The sequence below is a fragment of the Lissotriton helveticus genome, chromosome 7, assembly GCF_964261635.1.
Source record: "Lissotriton helveticus chromosome 7, aLisHel1.1, whole genome shotgun sequence".
Taxonomy (NCBI): Eukaryota; Metazoa; Chordata; class Amphibia; order Caudata; family Salamandridae; genus Lissotriton; species Lissotriton helveticus.
Window position 1 is genome coordinate 1,472,186,754 of NC_136068.1, and position 22,256 is coordinate 1,472,209,009.

Sequence of the window (22,256 nt, forward strand, 5' to 3'; positions counted from 1 at the left end):
CTAGAGTGGGGCGTTGTAGAGTGGAGTGGCATGCAGTGGAGTAGAGTGTTACAGAGTGGAGTGGCATACAGTGGTGTGGAATGGGGTAGAGTGGAGTGGCATAGAGTGGAATAGCGTACAGTGGAGTGGTGAACAGTGGAGTGGCATAGAGTGGTGTGTAACGTAGAGGTTTAGAGTGGAGTGGCATTTAGTGTGGTAGAGTGAAGTGGCATACATTGGAGGAGGGTGCTGTAGAGTGGAGTGGCTACAGTAGAGTGTCGTACATTGTGGTAGAGTAAAGGGGCATAGAGTGTCGTCGACTGGTGTGGCATATAGTGGTGTAGATTGGAGTAGTGAAGTACAATGAAGTAGAGTGCACTAGTGTCTCAATGAGTACAGTGAAGTAAAGTGGTGTGGAGTGGCCTAGCTGGAGTTGTATAAAGTGTTGCAGAGTGGAGTATAGTTTTGTATAGGGGCATAGAGTGGAGTGGAGTGTCGCAGAGTGGCATAGAGTTGAATAGAGTGTAGCAATGGAGTAGAGTGTTGTATAGTGGACAAGTGTAGAATGTCATAGTGTAGAGAAGAGTGTTGTGGAGTGATGTGTTGCATAGTATAACAGGGTGGTGTAGCATTTGTGAACCTAAAACCTGCATCTGACCTATTTCCACGAACAAAACTCTGGTCAGTTTTGGAGAGGATGGGGGTCCCTAGTAACATTTATCAACTTTAATCTGCTTACTCAATTACAGTTATGTCCAGGTGTGGAGGGCTAGTCAGGGTTAACTGGCAGAATGCATCACCTTGAATAAAGGGTGCAGCAGGGATACACGCTTACTCCATTATTTTCCTTTTAATTATATGATCTAGTTGCATAGTTCGCGCTAATGCATCTCCAATACATGCAGATAGCAAAGTCTCTCTATTATTGTTTGCGAAAGATACACTGCTTGCCTCAAAAACCCTCAGAGGGTTACAACTTTTAAAAGAATACTTTTTGCTGATCTGCATAGAGAGTAGACTGGGGACAAACTCCTCCAAAACAGATTATATAACCATCAAACTGCAAAAATAATTCCGGGAGAACATCCATGAGTGTAGTAAATCTTAAAAGGGTAAAAACGAACTTTGAGTATTTGGGATAAAGATAATGGTACATTTGTCTTCGACAAAGCATTGGTCTGAACCTGCCTCGGTATTAACTTCCTTGGCCCAACATTACACAACTCTTCCACCTAAATTTCAATGATTCAGCATGAATATGTATTTCTCAAAAGGGCTATGATCACACCCATTCTCTTTGGCAACGTGGTAATACTATAGTCACACACCATCTCTGTGGGGACCTGGACATCTTCATAATCACACACCATCTCTGTGGGGACCTGGACATCTCTATAATCACACACTATCTCTGTGAGAACCTGGGTGTGTCTATAATCACACACTATCTCTGTGGGGACCTGGGTGTGTCTATAATCAAACACTATCTCTGTGGGGACCTGGGTGTGTCTATAATCACACACTATCTCTGTGGGGCCCTGGGTGTGTCTATAATCACACACTATCTCTGTGGGGACCTGGGTGTGTCTATAATCACACACTATCTCTGTGGGGACCTGGGTGTGCCTATAATCACACACTATCTCTGTGGGGACCTGGGTGTGTCTATAATCACACACTATCTCTGTGGGGACCTGGACATCTCTATAATCACACACTATCTTTGTGGGGACCTGGGCATGTCTATAATCACACACTTTCTCTTTGGCGACCGTGGTAATACTATAGTCACACACCATCTCCGTGTGGACTTGAGCATTCCGGTAATTACACGCAAGCTCTGTTTTGGTTTGAGCATCATCAGCTTTGCATTCTTTGTATGGGGCTTTGGAATACTGAAAAGTAGTAAAGTTAAACTTTTGGTCTCAGTTTACATTTGTGAAACTGAAAAGTAGAAAAGTTAGATTTTTGGTCTAAGTTTACCTTTGTGAATCAGGCCCTATTTTAATGAGGACTTAACACAATCATCTTCATGCACTATCTCTGTGGGGACTTAGAAAGCGCTAAAATAATAAATCTCTTTGTGGGGGCTTGAAAAACCTATAATAAAACACTGTTTGTGGGGACTTGAACATTACTATAAAAACATATCATCTCTGTGGGGACTCAAGCATTCCTGTAATTAAACACAAGCTCTGTTTTGACTTGAAGCACCCGGGGGTGCCATGAGGCCCAGGGTCAAGACTGATTTGCATATAGGTGGGTCTGAAATGGGGTAGCAAAGTGAGCTAAAGAACGATGATTAATTCAACCCAGATCTGTGACTGGGGGTGAGTGATTGAAAAGTTTCAGAACTCCGTCCTTCATCTCCTTGTGTTTGCTTTGTTTGCCCTAAGTTGGCAGGGTATGCCCAGACGTGGGTCACCTGGTCACTTTGCCACTGGATTCAAGCTAGCCTGGCTGATGAGGGGGTGTTACCTGAAACCGGTCCCAGGATGCTTGTTTCAGGCCCTGGGAAGACCTGGCTTAGCAGTTCAGGCTGGACTGTTCCCATGAGGCACAGGGTCAAGGCTGATCTGCATATAGCTGGGTCTGAACTGGGGTGGAGAAGTAAGCTAAAGAACGATGATGGATTCAGCCCAGAGCTTTGACTGGGGGTGAGTGACTGAAATGTTAAGCGCTCTGTCCATCTTCTCCTTGTGTTTGCTTCAACTTGAACATCATCAGTTTCACATTCTCTGTATGGGGCTTTGTGAATACTGAAAAGTAGGAAAGTTAGACTTTTTGTCTAAGTTTACCTTTGTGAATTAGGCCCTATTTTAACGAGGACTTAAACACAATCACCTTCATGCACCTACTCTGTGGGGACTTAAACATTGCTATAATAGCACACTATCTTTGTGGGGACTTAAACAACACTGTAATAATACACTATCTTTGTGGGGACTTAAACACTGTAATAACACACCATCTCTGTGGGGACTTGAACATCACTATAATAACACACCATCTCTGTGGGGACTTGAACATCTCTATGATAACACACTATCTTTGTGGGGACTTGAACATCACTATAATAACACACCATCTCTGTGGGGACTTGAACATCACTATAATAACACACCATCTCTGCGGGGACTTGAGCATTCCTATAATTACACCGAACCTCTGTGTGGACTTTTACCTTCACACTCTTTATAATGGGATTCAAGCTTTGAATGTACACACTATTCCTATGGAGACTTAAACACAATGATCTTCATCCACTGTCTCTGTTGGGACTTGAACATCTATTTTGACAAAAATGTTAGCAGGTAATCAAGCTCTGGGTTCCACTTGACCATATTCCTTAGTTCCAAATGGTAATTTCTTTATGTGTTAGTTCCCTTATCGCCTAAGATTTTAAGCACTAATAAATAGGTTAAATACAGCTTTAAGTGTCTTTCTTTAAGCGTGATATAATATTTTCTGGCACATTAACAGAATCTGTCTTTAATGTATACCCCTAGTATATATGCAGCAATTCATATTTGAATATATTATAATGTTGTTTGTATAGATTGTTGATAAAATAAACATTTAGGCATGTGTCTTCGACTGTAGTCAATCACAAATAGTGTTACGGACTAGGTCCCCACAAGGATGGTAGCACGTGTTCAAGTCCCCACAAGGATGGTGCTGTGCGCACGATTAAATAACAATATATTTGCACATTTGAAGCAGGATCCTGTATCATGAATTTTTTCCTAACATTTTTCTGTTATTAGTGTATTTTAAAAACATTGGGAAAGGTTAGTCCCCACAAGGCTGGTATTCACACATAGTCCCCACAAGGATGGTAACACGTGTATGTGTGTGTGTGTGTGTGTGTGAGGTGTGTGTGTGGTGTGTGTGTGAGGTGTATGTCAGAGGTATGTGTATGTGTTGGGGGGTGAGGTGTGTGTGTAGGAGTAAAGTAAATAATTAAGAAAAAGAGAATGAGTGAGGGAGCAAAGGAAGGGAACAGAGGGTAAGTGAACTAAAGAATGGGGACTGAAAGAAGTTGAATGTGAGAGGGGAAATAGGGAAAAGGGAGTAAACATGGAGAATAAGAATAAGTGACAGACGCAGAGTAAAGAAACAGGAGTGAGGTTGGTTGAGAAATTATTAGTGAGGTTAAAGCAAAGGGTGATGACAAACTACATTTTATTTAGTCACACTTACCATATAATAAATGTAACTTTTATTACATTTTTTTACTACATTTAGTATCTACATGCTGGTACTTAAATCACCCACACAACACAACAACTCTATGCAGAGCTACCCTACCGCTAAGCACTTTTAATTATTATTTTACTGTTTCACTTGGTTTCCCCCGTGGTACGCTTCCTGGTACGCTCCCCGGTGCGCGTACCGGGCACTCCCCCCGCGAAAATCTTTTTTTTTTTTTTTTGCCCCGCGGGGCCTTTTTATGGCCCCCACATCAAACCTAGGGAGTCAGGGGGGGTCTACACTGCCCCCTTATGGTCATTTCCCCCTTTGTTTTTGCCACCTCTTGTGTCTCGATCCTACCGAGACACAAGATGGCGGCCACTCCGGACTGTTTGGAATGTTTACAGACACCTGAGAGCCAATCAGCTTTCCGCGCGCGAACTCGCGTAGCGCGCTGGTAAGCGCCCCGGTGCGCGTACCGGGGCGCGCTTATAGATATATATATTTTTTTAACCTAAATTACTCAAAATCCACTGGAGCACATATCTTGAGACATAGCAAAGGCACATCGGGCCACGAGTCCCTACAATTTTGCCAAGTTTCGTGGGAATCCATTCAGCCGTTCGGGCTAAAAGTGAGTCCAACCGCCCTATGGAAATTAACATGGGGAAAACACGTTTTGGGACCCCCCTTTGATCTCGGCCCCCGCTTGACAAATCCCCCCCAAACTTTCAGGGAAGGACCGGAGCGCCGCGAGGCAAATTTGAGGAAAATTTCAGGCAGATTCCTCAACCGGCGCCAAAGTTATTCCCAATAGAATGTTGCGATTTCCCTATGGAAAACAATCCTAACTATAACTACCTACTGGCGACCGCCAGTAGGTAATATATATATGTATATCTATATAGATATATATATATATATGTATATATATATATATACATATATATATATATATATATATAGATATAGATATATATATATATATTACATCACAGGATGTTTCCCTACATGCAGCTTAAGCCCCCGAGCATGCACTATGGTCACAAGAACACTCTTCCTTCTTGGAATAATGGTAGGGGTACGAAAGGAAAATTCCATAGTTCTATGTCCATGGAGCTATTTATCGCAGTGCGCGCATGAACACCGGTTAACTGACGCTCCCAATGTGGCACCAAAAGTTAGCAGTCTAGACTTTTTCCCTCCCCTAACTACGTGTGTCACGTATACGATCACGTCTCCTTCAACTACACCACTGAAGTCCACTGGACCAACCATTGCTGCATCAACTTCACCTTCAAGAAACCCACCACGCATCACCACACCCAACAGATGCCTTGCCGCGGCTGGAGCAAAGTCACCGAAGACCAGCTAACCACCACCCTCGCCCAGAGCCCACCTGCTGACCACACCGACCGCGCTGCCCGAAACCTCAGATAGTGTATCAATGACTGCACCAACGCCCTTGCCCCGATCAATACACCCTCCAACAGTCACACCAACAAGAAAGCCCGATGGTTCACTGAAGACCTCCGGGCCTCCAAGCAAACCTGTTGAAAGCTGGAGAAGATCTGGCTCCGCGAATGAACACCGTACAGCCACGCAGCCCACAAGAACACCACCCGCAGGCACCATAACCTCATCAGATCCGCCAAAGGGGCTTCCTTCAAAAACCGCCTAGACAACAACGCGCACAACAGCAAAGACCTCCTCAACATCGTGAAGGAACTCTCCAACACCAACGACGTCCCACCCTCGCAAGACCTATGCGACTCGCTGCCCCCCTTCTTCCACCGCAAGATCGCAGACATCCACGACAGCTTCAACGCCACGACCGCCCCGACAACCACTGAGACCTCTGCCCACATGACCACCATCCGCACCAACCGCCTGCTCTCCTGGACCAACATCAACAACGACGACACCATCAAGATCATGAACACCATCCACTCCAGATCTCCGTCAGACCCATGCCCACACCACATCTTCAACAAAGCCAGCACAGCCATTGCACCCCTTCTCTGGAAAGTCATCAACACCTCCTTCGAGACAGCAACCATCCTGGAGAGCTGGAAGCACGCCGAGATCAATGCCTTCCTCAAGAAACCCAAGGCGGACCCAAGGACCTCAAGAACTTCCGGCCCATCTCCCTGCTCCCGTTCCCGGCAAAGGTCATCGAGAAGACCATCAACGAACAACTTACCCGCTACCTTGAGGAGAACAACATCCTGGACACTTCCCAGTCCGGATTCCGCAGCAACCACAGCACAGAGACTGCCCTCATCGCCGCCACCGATGACATCAAGTCCCTGCTGGACAAAGGAGAAACGGCGGCCCTCATCCTCCTGGACCTGTCAGCCGCCTTCGACACAGTCTGCCACCACACACTACAAACACGCTTCCACAACGCCGGGATCCAAGAGAAGGCCCTAGACTGGACCACCTCCTTCCTCTCCGGCAGAACACAGAGCGTCCGCCTTCCCCCCTCTGAAGCCAACGAGATCATCTGTGGGTACCCCAAGGCTCCTCCCTCAGCCCAACTCTGTTTAACATCTACATGGTACCGCTCGCCCCCGTCGCCCGTCGGCACGACCTCAACATCATCTCCTACGCTGATGACACCCAGCTGATCCCCTCCCTCACCTAGGACCCCGACACTGCCAAAACCAACCTTCATGAAGGAATGAAGGCAGTCGCTGAATGGATGAGGAACAGCCGACTGAAGCTGAACTCGGACAAGACGGAGGTCCACATCCTCAGATCCACCCCTTCGGCCTGGGACGACTCCTGGAGGCCGACCTCACTGGGAACCGCCCCAACACCCACCGACCACGCACGCAACCTAGGGATCATCCTCGACTCCACCCTCTCCATGACTAAACAGGTAAATGCCGTCTCCTCCTCCTGCTTCAACACCCTCTGCATGCTCCACAGTATCTACAAGTGGATCCCCACTGAAACGAGAATAACGGTCACCCAGGCCCTCGTCAGCAGCAGGTTGGACTACGGAAATGCCCTCTACGGAGGAGCCTCGGCCAAACTCCTGAGACGGCGCCAACACATCCAGAACGCCTCTGCACGCCTGATCCTCGACATCCCTCACTGCAATCACATTACACCCCACCTGAGAGACCTGCACTGGCTCCCGGTCAACAAGAGGATAACCTTCAAGCTCCTCACCCACGCACACAAGGCACTCCACAACACCGGACCAACGTACCTCAACAGACGACTCCGCTGATACACACGCCAACTCCGCTCCGCCGACCTGGCCCTCGCCACAGTCCTCCGCTCCTGAAGAGCGACCTCCGGTGGCAGATTCTTCTCCCACCTTGCCGCCAAGACCTTGTACACCCTCCCCAGCCACCTACGGCAGACCCAAGACCTGCCAACCTTCAGAAAACTCCTCAAGACCTGGCTTTTCGGGCAGTAGCAGCATTCCCCACCACAGCGGCTTGAGACCATCACGGGTGAATAGTGCGCTTTACAAATGATATGATTGATTGATTGATTGATGTAGATAGGGGCGAGGATGGTTAACACAGCCTCTGGTGGCACAGGGCACCGTACCTGCACGGCGCCGGGAGGAACAATCCGTCCGAGACGGCTCACCTTGATGTAGTAAATGGAAATACTTTGACCCCCCCCAAGCAGTGGTGAAACTTTTTCACTCGGGCATTATCTTGGTCTGTAATGGATGTCCTGAGCCCTCCGGGTAACTCAATGCTTTATTTTACCAATATTCATCTTGTCCCGAGGCCAGCCTCTGCCGAGTGGTTTCACCGAGACCGTTACTGATAGATCTCTCTCCTGTAAACACATGAACTTACTTAAGCCTTTATTTATCTATCCTAATGTCCCGCAGTGTCTATAGGTAGTTGTCCTCGCTCCCCCACCTTTTCAGATTTGGAATTTGAAAGAACTCGGTAAGAAATGCCGAGTGAATGGTTATGTTCTTCTCTCCTAGCACTGATGCCTGACGTTATATTTTATACGTTTAATTGTACTGATTCTTTGAAAAAGAAACCAGTGCAGATTGTCCACTGTTGTGGGATGCATAGAATCACTAGGTGCACCACAGGACCGTAAATAATTGTTTGGTCTAGTTTGGGGCGGGGGCACTTAAGCCCACACATTAATCGCTGTTCTTGATCGGTTCGAGGGACACTTATATGGATGTTTATGTGTGTGTTTTTTGAATCACTGGAGCACTGCACTGTTTGCTTGATACATGTTTTATTGACTCTGTTACAGATTCCCCACAGAAATCATCCTGACATATTTGTTGGGAGCATTCATTGAGAAGGGTTCCTACCCTCTACCCTTGGATCAAGGAGGTAGGGTTAGTATCCATGGGATTTTTTTATATGTGAGTTCTGATGAAAGCCGGGGTATTATTTCATACTGGCTGAAACATGTTGACGCTTTCTTGCAGATTGGAGGGGTAGATGACTCATTACAGCCTTCCATACCACCATCTACCGGTCTTTCAATTGCCCTTTTCACTCTGGATACGGAATCTGTTATTAAACTGGGATTGAGGATTTCCCATGTCCAGTTTTAACCACTATTTCTGCACCTTTGTTCACTTATCCCAGTTTCTTTATTATTATTATTTTTTGTGTTGTATTGTCTTCCCGCTCCCTATTGCTCCACCTCCTGCATTGGCTTGTGTGGGGGGGGGGGGGGTGTTAGCAGCCCTATAATGAAGTATGACACCGTTTCCGGGTTTCAGGGCAGTTTTAAAACTCCTAAATGTTTTTATCCCTTTCCTTGATCACAGCGATCTTGAATTATACAGTCCCTCTTCTTTTCGTGTGCTACACATTGTTACTGGAGGTCAAAGTGGGACATTATCTCCTCCTACCCCTTATCCTTTGTGTGTGGTGCATAGAATATTTGGCCCATACTATATCGGACTACATTCCAGTCCTTTTGCGTTTATGCTGGACCCAGCCTCTCTCAGCCATACCAATGTGAAAACTCAAGCCAGAAGAGCTGGAGCACCACGCTTTATGGGAGATCACAGGGGAGAATTAATTCCAATGGGCGGCATTCCTGCCGTCAGGATTTCGATATCGGTTTCCGACAGGCTTTCCATGTCGAATTTTCTGACATGGAAAGCCTGCCGGAAAGCGACTTTGGGGGACCCTAGCAGGGCCCCCTTCTCTCTGCGCCCTCCGGCTGGGGGGATTTCGATATCGGTTTCCGACAGGCTTTCCATGTCGAGTTTTGTGACATGGAAAGCCTGCTGGAAAGCGACTTTGGGGGACCCTAGCAGGGCCCCTTCTCTCTGCGCCCTCCGGCTGGGGGCCGAGGGGGCACCTAAGGTGCCCCCTGTTGATCCCTGCACAATGTGGCAGGCACCTTAAGGTGCATGCCACGTGGTACAGGGATGAACACATTCTCAAATGTCTCTATGGGAGCTTGTGCTACAGCCACTTTATGGTCGCAGCACAAGCTCCCATTGAGAATTGGGAGTAAGCGACTGCACCATGGGCGCTCGCATTACAATGCTGCGGTCGGGTTTCCGACAGGAGGTCCCGATTCCGCAACAGTCACCTCACGTCCGCCCAACATCGTAATATGGCCCTAAATATTCTACAAAAAGCCAATTTGCCTTTGAAATAAAAAACATTATAACATTAGCCTATGCCCCTGTCACAATGGTAGCCAACCACTACATACTACTTATAGAAAGCCCTTTCTACCCTCAAAATGAAGACAAACTTAGCCCCTTAATGGACTATTTTCGAAGACACTTGGGTAGGCAGACTGCATCACTTCGGACACAGTCACCAACCTAAATTTCAAATACCATGGTGGCATCCCTAAGGCCATACGTAGCCCTAAGAGCATGGTGCTGTATAAAGGTATTCAGACAAAATATCAAGTCAGTAATATCAACTGACACCATTATCGAGTTGGAAATATTGTGACAGAAATATCATGAGCATAAATATCGTGGACAAGAATATCGATTTTAAAGTAAGTAATATTAATGTTAAAAATATTGTTATTAATAACATTTTGATTATTGTGTATTTTAATATATCTGTTAATTGTATATATTTTAAAATGTTTGTTTAAATATTGTTAGTTTTTTTATTTGGCTTGTAAATTATTAATATTTTTTAAATGTAATAATTGTTTGTTATTTTTAGTACTGTAACAGGTTGTGGGGTATATAGGGGAATAGGGTGGAAAGTAAATTAATTAAAAATAATTAATATTTTTGTAAATTTATAATCATTATTTAATTCAATCAATCAATCAATCATTAATCTTTATTTGCATATGCATTATCCATAAAAGTGCAAACATTACTCGTAATCACATACATAGTCCATCATCACTAAAATATTAAAAATAAAACTCATCAATAAAACTAGTCAATTAAAATATTACTAAGTTATCCATGTCTTCGATATCACCTTAAACGTTAAAGTGACAATGTGCAAAGTGCAAATGTTTCACAAAGGAGCAGCTAAGAATGGTCAAGTCGTTAAATTTCAGAAAAGTTACATTTAGCAGCATTAAATAAAAGCGCAGTTGTGCATAGTGCGAGATATAGATAAAAACAATACAAAGTCCAAGGGTACATATGGTACAACCTAATCCAGCGATCAACAGTTCATAGAAGAACGTGAGCGGATGGCCATTATTTAATTCATAATTATTTATGTTAATGATAAAATTAATATTTATTTAGTTACGTTTTAGGTGCGGGTTGTGGTTTTTGTTGGGGTATAAGGTGGGAAGTAAATACATTGTAATACAATAATAAAATATTTTTAAATTAACAAATATTTAATTGATAATTATTTATGTAAATTGTATAATTATTATTTTTAGTTTTTAAGTTTTAGGTGTGGGTTATGGGCTTTGTAGGGACATAATGGTTTATGTAAATAGTATATTTAAAAATAAGTTTGCGGTGTGGGTTCTGGGTTTGTAGAGGCATAGGGTGGGAAGTTAAATAATTCTAAGTTAACAATAATAATACATTTTTAATTATTTATAATATTTTAATATTTTAATTGATAATTACTTATGTTAATTGTATAAATCATGTTTTTAAATTTAATGTGCAAAATATTATTTAGGTTATATATGTGAGTTGTATTTGTAGGGGTAAAGTGTTAGAAGTTAATTAAATATAATTGCTTTATTCTTAGTTTATTAGTAATATTAATTGATTAATTATGTAAATTCTTTAATTATTTTTGAAATTTATATATTAGATGTGAGTTGTTTGTTTTGTACAGATAAAGGATGGAAAGAAAATTACGTTTATTAGTAGTTGATTAGCATTTATATTTGAATAGATATTTAATTATGTGTTAAATGTGTTCAAATTATACAATTAAATATACATATATACATTTTAGATGTGTGGTGTGTAGCTTGTAGAGGAATAGGGAATACCATTTTGTAAGTAATAACAAAATTAAAAAGAGTAACTTTTTATTGTAATTTATTATTGTATGTGTTAATTGTGTTATGCTTTTTAATTGCAAATAATATTGTATTTAATGGTATTAATTATTTTGATAATAGATTTAGGTATTTTGATAAAATAATATTTGTATTAATTGATAATATGACTTGAGTGGGAATATTACATTTTGCCTCTCCACAATCCAACACTTTCCCTTCTGTTGCACTGACTGGAGTGGGAATAGTACATTTTACCCCTCTGCAATCCAACACTTTCCCTACTCTTGCATTCTTTAACAAGCATTTGCAATGCAATAGGTCTCACATTATTAAAGTTTGAGCTATTGGCATTGCTAAATAATGCAACACCAATAGCTCAAACTTTAATAATGACTTAAAAGTGGATCCAGGAAGGAAGACAACAAATACAAAATGTTTGTAATGGGAGGGATGGGATCCAACTTTCTTTAGTTGGTAATTAGCTAAGTCATTGCATGGCAAATAGATTTGAGTGGTGTCAATAAAGACTCTGGGAGGCTTATAAATCAAACATTGATCTCCTTCGATAAGTGAGAAGGCAGGGACCCAGACTGGGTTGTCATAGGAGGGAGTATGCCTTGAGTCACACATTAAAGACTCAAGGCATACTCCCTCCTATGACAACCCGGATACAAGTGTCAACAATGTTGAAGCAGCATTTGACTACATTATTTAGTTGCAGTTTTCTATATTGTACAGTTACTCACCTCAGAGTATCTAAGTGTCAAATCATTTGCTAACTCAAGAACTAAGCCTTGACAGATCAACTCCATAACCTTGAAGAAGCAAGTGCATAAAGTTCATTGAAAGGCAATATGATTATCAAACTAAAGTGCAATATAACTGATACACGACAGTACCCAACACAACTACTGCCCACAGATAACAACTGCCTCGGGACAAAGAGAAAAGGCATTAGTGTTTGAAAAGCTCGGAGACAGAAACGACATTTCTAGAGACATTGAGTGAAGGGTCACCCTAATGCTTTCGCCAGAAATCAAAGGGCCTATCAGGATTGGATGAATGACTGCGGATATCAGCATGGACTGATTGATATCTGTGATGCTTTTAGACACAGTCCCAACAATAAATACCCTGTGGGAGGGAGGGTGAGGATGTAGTATTAAGGAAGGATCAGAAATAAAGTATGCGTGCAAAGTATAAACTGCATATTTTAAGCAAGGTCATTTTATTTGGAAGGGTTTGCACTGAAAAATAGTGCTTCAACATCAACAGCACTGGCCCCTCGTTACAGTTGTATTACACGTCTATCACTACCAACAAATACAGCCAGTGGGGTAACTGCACTATACTGGTTAACTATGAATCTTCCTGAGGCGTCCTTTGCTAGAAAGTATTTTAAACAAGTGTATGTACAGTGGGTAATACTGATGAGTAAATATGTTTACACGTGAATAAGGACATATTAAAAGGTTACAAATAAAAGCTAGTCTTTAGAAGGATTCAAAATGGATAATATATTACCATTTACAAGACAAATGTTGAACGATATTAGCTCGGTGTACTAACCCAGCATAATGGACGAATGGATAAGGTAGCAGGTAGGATGGGAGCAAGAGAAAAGAAGCGCATGAGGAAGGGAGGATAGCGGGAGACGCACACGAGGGAGAGATCAGCACGGGGATAAGGGAGAGGCACAAGAACACCACTGCGCATGGGGGAGAGAAGAACACGGGTGAGAGAGCAACGTAGAGAACAGAGGGAGAGAAGCACAGAGACAAGAGAGATTACAACAGATGTGAGGGAGAAATACACAAGTGTGACTGCTGAAAAACTCAGGCACTTGAAGTGCTTAGGCAAATAGGCGGCACTGAAAGTCGCTACAAGTTTATTAGATCTCGTCTATTCCATCCCGTAGGGATGGTAGGCGAGATTATAGTGAGGCTTCCCAAAAGTCTCCCCAAACAGCGGATTCCATACAGTTCATGTGAGCCAGGCGCGTGCACATCACATCACACACCATTTGTTATCAGCTTGTGAGCCTGGGCATCAGACTTTAAAGGGTCCGCTCCCCCGCCCCCTCCCGACCATCATACTTCTGTGGAAAAGTAAATTTTGCCATGTTCTGTGTCCCTACGTGTCATCCATCATATGTTATGTGTGCATGATTAGATATGCATATGTATTCCCCATGTCCGATTAATGACGCAATTACAGTTGTGTCCACCTCTAGTATGCCAGTTTCCAGTTCTCGTGAATACTACGAATATCAGGCCTATGTAAAGCTACGTTGCCACGTTTCTCAGTGTGCACGTTATCCCATTATAAAGTCCCCGTTTCTAGGCCTCAAAAGGGCCCGGACACCAGATTCAGCTCCTGTCTCCTGAAGCCTCGCTAAGGAGCGATACAGCCCCCACCTGTATCCTCGACCCTTCACTTACTTCCTGCCTCGCAGTGCCCGGCCCAGCCTGGCTCAGTCTCTGAGTCTGCCAAGAATATGTTATGAGTCCAGTTATCAGTTCAGCCCTCCTTCCCTGCATTCCTAAGCTACTGAATCGCATCAATAGTTTCCGTCATTGTCTAGCCTTCACGTCTCCACGTTAGAGAAATACTGCATTTAATGGTCATTTAATATTCTTCATCACGCACTACATGTAGAATAATGCATGGTCCAGTCTCAGAATCAAGTTAGCCTTTCCTCTCCTAACTTCTAGTTTATATCAACATGTTCTCTAAACATCAGATACTAGATACTGTTTAGGTACATGTCGCCCTGACTCTCCAGACTTCAGTCTCTGCTCCTAGCACAGAGTTCATAGCCCCCAGCTTCTCCTAGTGATACGTCATTGCTAGTTTGCGCGCACCATCAGGTTAGAGGTCCCGGCTCCTCAGGTAGCCCCCTCCATGGTTTCCGCCCCATTCATGACATATTCTGTTACGTCTGCACCACATGTCTATGTATACGCCCCGTTACACCTACTTTCGCCCTTATCTTTCGCGACTGCTACGCGTCACACCTTCTGCTCCACCCACTGCTACGCCTACTGCAATGTAATGCTATGTGTTTGCGTTATGTATATATGCTCATGTATTGTTATTAAAAGTGAGCGCGCTCATCCCAGACCCAGCCCCAGCAGCTGCTGGGCCCTGTCATCCTATTCCTATGCAGGTTGTCCTGTTCCTGTCCTTATGCTGTATTAAACCTGCAAGAACTCCTACTACCTCGAATCTTGACTCTTATTTATTGAGCTATCTGTTATGATATATGTCTAGTCAAAAAGAGAGGTATTATTTATTTATTTACCACATAATGGCGCCCGAATAGGGACTTGCCCTTTCCCCACGCGTCGGTGAAGCCACGCCGACCCCCTGACCCTCTGCAGTCGTGACGGAACTCTTCTGTGCACCGGCAGATATTTCTGCTTCAAGTATCCCTCAGGCCCACGGAGGAGACGGAGGAGGCGGTCCAGCATCCAAACGAGACGGTGGAGGAACGCGGCGAGTCCCGACCAGAGCCCAAGCCAAGAGTCCAAGGTCCGAGGTATCCGGAGGTCCACCCGTAACTGAAGTCCGAAGTCCGAAGTTCGTCGTCCGTCGTCGTAGCAGTCCAGTCCAGTCCGAGGCCTTCCGTTCTTGCTGCCCGGTGAGTACCGTTACTGGGGTGGTATCTAGACAGGGTCAATTTCATTGACTCTGGTCTGTGGGTTGGTGGTACACAGTCCCACAAACGAAGTGTCCACTTCGGTGGATGCGGGTCCTGACGTGTCTCTTTATGAGACCGGTAAGTTTCGTATTGTTTCAGCAGTGCATCTAGTTTCTGTTCTAGTCAGTTTCTGTTCTCGAGAAAATTTATGTGTTCTGTTCTCAGTATTTCCAGGTAGTATTCTGTTCGAACTGTTATTTTAAATGTTTTTCATGTATTTCAATGTCGTGGTATGAATGGGGAATAAGTATCGTGTTCATTGTGTATTGTATTGTGTCTAGATTACAGTTCAGTCATGCCCATATTTTCCAAATTACGTCAGTTAAAAACTAGAAAGGGTCTGCTGGAAGCAGCAGTTCCCGTCCCGCCCAGGGACAGTCCAGGTCACTTTATGTATCAGAAACATGGCATAAGTGCCATATTGTATCTAGATTTATGGGTAGAGTATACCAAACAGTTAGAAGAAAAGTATAGATGGCCCGTATCGGGTACATGGGATGCCGAGTGCATCATGCGAGTAGAAGAAGCATTATGGAAAAAGAAAGCCAGACAGTCACAGAAAGATGCCATCGAGTTATGGCGTAAAGAATCTCATAAAAGAACTGAAAAGGAAATCAGAAAGTCAGAATTAAGTAGAGAATCCTTAGAACGAGCACAAGAAAAAGAACTAATCGAGATTGGTGAACAAGTCAAAGCCGAACAGTCAGACAGACAGAGGCATGCCCTTATTAGGGGTATGTATCCTCTCCTTGCCGAGGGCTTGCCAAAAGCGACCCCAGAGGCATCCAGTAATTTCCCGCCACCATTAGTTCCGACCAAGCTACGTCACAAACAGACCGCAGCTGATATTTTTATTTCGTCCTATTTGGACGACACAGTCCCAGAATATGCAAATCCTGTTCGCGCCCCGCCAGTCCCTGTAAATCAGGCACTTCCCGCTCCTCCAGACACCGGAGTACCTGTTACGGTACCCCCGGTCCAGTCCGTCATACAAGTCCAGCCTGCATTTCCATTTCCCACTCTGCCAGGACGAAGAGCCTCAGTAGACGACTCTAGTTTAGGGGCCGCAGGAGGAGGTCCTCCTCAAACCCCGCCGCCACACAAGCGTTTAACGTTAGCCGAATTACATGCACAAGCGTCACAGCGTACGCCCAGACATCAGACTGTAGCAGAAATAAGAAAATCCCTTGCCGAATGTGGCTATGATCCAGTCCCAGGCGAGGATAATATGGTTTTATATTCATTCCGCGTAAGAAAGGTGGCCGAGTATCTAGTCACCTTACCGAATATGAAAGAAGATCTAGACAGAATATATCGTTTCATCCGTACAGGGGATGATCCAGAAAGCATTGGCGAGGCCATGTCTCAAAGGAAAGCCGAGATCCAGCTCATGATATTAAAGTTTCTGATCAATTGTCTAATAAGAGAACAAGATTACCCGTCTAAAGATCCGGCCGAAATGAAAATCCTGACAAGGTGGAGTGATAATATAGCCGAGGGTAAACACAAGACCGTCGGTGCTATGGAGAGTATGTACAAGAAAATCCGTAGAGAAATAATAAAGATACACGAACAGCGTAAAGCAGCACAAGTAAGCGAGAAAGAAAGTAACTCTGATACTGAAGAGGTAGAGGACGAGAATCCCGCCAGAATAGCGTATGTAGGAAAATCTAGATTTCCAGATCGCCATTTACGCCTAGAACACAAGTCTATTTTTCATTCTCCAGCACCAGAACAAGGTTCACTAGAACAAGTATTCCAAGCTACCGATCACATTCTGAAATCACGAATCGGTTACAGTGAGTTAAGTACCATGCATGAACAAGAATTAGCCCGATCAGCAGTCCGATGGATTACTGATTCTACCACTTTTCCAGACGAAATAGTGGCACAAATGTTTCTGAAAATGCCCCCAGCCGAACAACGACTGGCGGGTATGTATATGATTCAGCACCTCATTACTTTGTATGAGGGTCAACACTCTGATCCAGGTCCGTTACATGATATCCTGAACGAGTTACTCCAGTATAGATGGAAAGGTCTAGGTACCGATTTAATTAGTGTCATTCTAGAACAGCGCCACAAATATAGGACGTTTTTGAACCCGCATTTTGTTCATGCCTCACCTCCAGAAGGTAAACCATTTTACATGGAAAGACAGAATCCGTTACGAGAAGTCCACCCAGTTAAAGGAACGGGTGGCGAAATGCAGCGAGTGTTTGTTTACACTCCGATTACAAAGATGGAACTCCTCGAGATGAAGAAATTAATTCCCTGTCATGACAAAGATCCAGCAGGGTTCCATAGAGAATTAAAAGACATGCTCCGTATGGGAGAATACACATACCCAGATATAATTAAAATGTTAAAGGTTCTGCTGCCCGCAGGGGTGTATGAAAAGCTCAAGGAAAAAGAATGGGAGGTGGGAGAGAAAAAGATCGATTGGGCAGTTCTAGAAGCTGAAGACAAGGCACGAGTACCAGGTAGCGGTCTTGGAGATAAATGTAAAGAATTACCAGAATTATTAATACAAGTTTTACCCAGATTATTGACAACTAGAAAAGAAGACTGGGATGCAATCTCAGCCTGTAAACAAAAGCAAGATGAGGATATTAGTGATTTTTATTCTAGATTTGAAAAGTGTTTTAGTATCAACAGTGGCCTCAAGACAAGTAGTGAGTCATACCCTCACCTTTTTGTTACTAAATTAGTCGAGAATTCAAGTCCACAAATTAAGAATCGAGTTTTGAAAGTCGAAAGTACCTGGCAAGCTAATACCCCGTCCCAGATGTTGCAAATGCTTCAGTATCATCAGAATAGAATCAGAGAAGAGCAAGAACACGAAAGAAAACGTATGAAAGACACGAAAATGAAAGTACTAGTTGCACAATCTGTTCCTCAAGACAGTCAGAAGAGGGGTCTGAATCAAGCCAGTCATCCTGCAGCTCCCGTTAAAGGGAACTGCAATTATTGTAAACAGCCAGGTCATTTTATAAATGAGTGTGCAGTTCTGAAACACAACATAGCTACTGGTAAGACTAAAGAAAGACCACGTCCGCCTAGACAAGAACAAGTTTCACAGATTCCTCAGCCACAGAATGCACCACAGACAGTTACAGCACCGCAGCCTATTGCTGCAACACAGCACGTTACATCGCAGATGTACCAGTATGCACAGTCTGAGTATCCAGAGTACCAGCAGTATTCATGAAACAGCCTAGAGAGGGAGGTAGGCTTGCCTCTCATCGAGATACCTGTAGATCAAGAAGGTCCCTATGTTCATAGTCAAGTATTAGGGAAAGACAGAAAGTTTTTGATCGATACAGGGGCAAGTAGGACCACAATTAGTCATGCCGAAGTTCCAGGGGCTCCGCTCTCAGGCTCAAGAAATGTTTCCCTTGGATTTTCAGGAAAACCTATCGTAAATGAGATTTCAAAGCCAGTTTCTCTAGCAGTAGGTCCATTGTCCCGCACTACTGATCTGTTACTTACTAAGTCATGTCCAGAAAATCTATTAGGCATTAAAACACTGAAAGAGTTAGGTGCAGTTATATGCTGTTCCCCAGAGGGAATACGATTGTTCCTACGTGACTTTAAGGGTCACTATGTATTACGAGATTTTGATTCAAGACTGTCTAATGTTCCGCAGCACTTATGGGCGCAAGGTCCAACTGATGTAGGTTACATGCAAATCACACCCTATCGTGTGACTCTCAAGCCAGGTGTAGTGTTACCACGAATCAGACAGTACAGATTGCCACCTGAGGCTGTAGCAGCCTTATCCAAAATTATTGACGAGCTCATGGCTCAAGGAGTGGTTGTAGAAACTGACTCCAATGTATGTAATTCTCCGATCATTCCAGTCATGAAACGTACTGATCCAAATGCACCCCCAGTATATCGATTAGTGATTGACCTACGAGAGCTTAATAAATGTATTATTCCTCAGTACCCAGTTGTTCCAGATATCTCTTCTCTATTGACAGCCATTGATTCCGAAGCCACGTTCTTCACTGTCATAGACCTCAAGAACGCATTTTTCAGTGTTCCTATTCATCCAGACAGCCAGTTGCTTTTCGGATTTTGTTTAAATGGAAGAAGCTATATGTTCACATGAGCTCCTCAAGGTTTCACAGAAAGTCCTAGTATTTACAGTCAAGCACTCAAGAGACAACTAGACAACATTCACATGCCAACTGACACTGCCCTGCTCCAGTATGTCGATGATCTACTGATCACAGCCCGTTCTGAACGTACTTGCGAGCGAGCATCACTGACAGTTCTGTATTTCCTAGCCGAGATGGGGCACAAGGTGTCCCCTTCTAAGCTTCAATTCTGTGCCCAGCAAGTGGTCTACTTAGGACACTTACTGTCCAAGAGGGGTAGGCAGTTGACACCAGACCGTATCCAGTTAATAGCGAGTCTTCCTCAGCCCAAGACCCAGAAGGAGGTACGTGCTTTTATCGGCCTTACTTCTTACTGCAGACAATGGATTCCCCAGTATGCATTTCTAGCCAAGCCACTGATACAGTTAACGACACAGGAGGCAGCCGTATCGACTGTCCTCCCTTGGACATCTGAACATACACTAAGTTTCAATGAGTTAAAGAAAGCCCTATGCCAAGCTCCAGTTCTAGCAACACCGAACTACAGTAAGCCTTTTACACTTTTTGTCACTGAACGTGAAGGTACAGCATTATCTGTTCTCACACAAGATCAAGCAGGACAATACAAGCCCTGTGCTTATTTTTCGAGCACATTAGATCCTGTAGCCCAGGCTCTGCCTGCGTGCCTCAAGTCAGTTGCAGCCACAGCCCTAGCTATCAGACAAAGTGATTCCATAGTCTTAGGACATACCTTGACAGTACAAGTTCCACACTCCGTGGAAGTTCTTTTAAACCGGACACAAACTCAGCACTTGACAATTGCACGTTTAACCGGTTATGAATTGACACTGTTCCAGCCACACATAGAAATCAGACGCTGCAACATCCTGAACCCTGCTACACTGTTACCATCAGCTAATTCAAATTCTGCCACACATGACTGTGTGGAAGTAGTTAATATTACGACAAAACCAAGGCAAGATCTGACAGATACTCCGTTACCAGATCCCGACCTGACACTTTATGTGGATGGTTCATGTATGAGAACTAGTACAGGAGAACTAGTCGCCGCGTATGCAGTGACTACTGACACCGAAGTTATTGAAACACACCGTATTGACACTCTGTCCGCTCAAGCAGCAGAGCTAGTTGCTCTGACACAAGCCTGTATACACGCCAAGAACTTGAAAGTTAATGTTTACACAGATTCACGCTACGCATTTGGAGTTGTACACGACTTCGGAGTGCTCTGGCAGGAGAGAGGTTTCATGACTTCTCATGGAACCAAGATTCAGCATGGTCTCCTTATTCAAGCTCTGTTAGATGCCATACATTTGCCGACATCTATCGCTATCATGAAGTGCAAAGCACATACGAAAGTTACTGACATTATTTCCCAAGGTAATGATCTAGCAGATCGCACAGCCAAGCTTACAGCACAGACTCTAGACATTCCAGTTAATCAGACACATACTCCAGATCCGACCATATGTATGACAGTTAAGGACCCTACACAAGATGTCATAGACATACAGTTACATGCTACTCCCGAAGAAATGAAGAAATGGTCCGAACAAGGAGGGGTCCAGACAGATCAAGGATGGTTAACGAAGGGTAGAGCCACATGGTTTCTCCCCGACTCTATGGTTCAAGTCATTATCAATACCGCACATAGTCCAGCACATTTAGGGGAAAAAGCTATGTTAGATAGTATCCAGAACATTTGGTTCAACAAGCATTTACGAGCTGCAGCCAAGCAGAAAGTCCGTACCTGTATGATATGTTGTCAGTTTAATCCAGGTAAAAGTGTCCCGGTGGAACAAGGTGGTTTCCAGCCCCCTGACCACCCTTTTGAAGTTCTCCAGATGGATTATATTCAGATGGAGCGATGTCGAGGTTTCAAGTATGTCCTTGTAGTTGTATGCGCTTTGTCCAGGTGGACAGAAGCATATCCAGTCCCAGATTACACAGCCGCGACCACTGCTAAGCAGTTGGTTCGTGAGTTCTTCCCCCGTTATGGACTCCCTAGAGTCGTATATTCTGATAACGGCCAGCCATTCTCATCTGAACTCATGAAGCATGTTTCCCTTTTGCTAGGGTACCAGTGGAAGTTCCATTGTGTACGCCATCCTGAAGCAGCCGGTCTCGTAGAGAGACATAACCAGACTCTGAAAATTCGTATCGCAAAAGTGTGTAAAGAAAAAGGTGTGGACTGGCTAGTAGCTCTACCAGTCGCTTTATTTTATATGCGCATGGTCGCACATTCCAGATCAGGTCTGTCCCCGTATGAGGTCGTATTCGGCCGCCCCCCTAACATGTGGGGTACTCCTAGACCCCGAAGTATTACCGATGTTTCAAGTAATATGCTGACAGATTACCTAGCTTCCTTGATGTCTGCCCTCAACTCATGTCGTTCACAGGTTGCCGCCGCATTTCCAGACAATACCGAGGTGGCACCGCACGAAATCGTTCCAGGATCCATGGTGATGGTCCGCAACTTTGACAGATCAAGTCCGCTGGAGCCTCGTTGGAAAGAGCCCCGACAGGTCCTCCTCACCACCCGTACAGCCGTGAAGTTGGAAGGACGCAAAGGCTGGGTGCACCTTTCTCATGTCAAACTTTTTAATGGACTGAAACCCGTCTTAAAGAACATTTCCCAGGATTTGAAGGATTGCCAAAATATTGTTCTCAAGAACTGTCCCGCAAAAGACATTGCTACAACCCCTCCCCTGTTAGAGAAAACTCCGCAACAGGAGTACAAACTAAAACTACGGTCTAGTAAAATAAGTCAGTCAGTTTGATTGTCTAAGTCCTCCCCTAGGTGAAACGGTTAG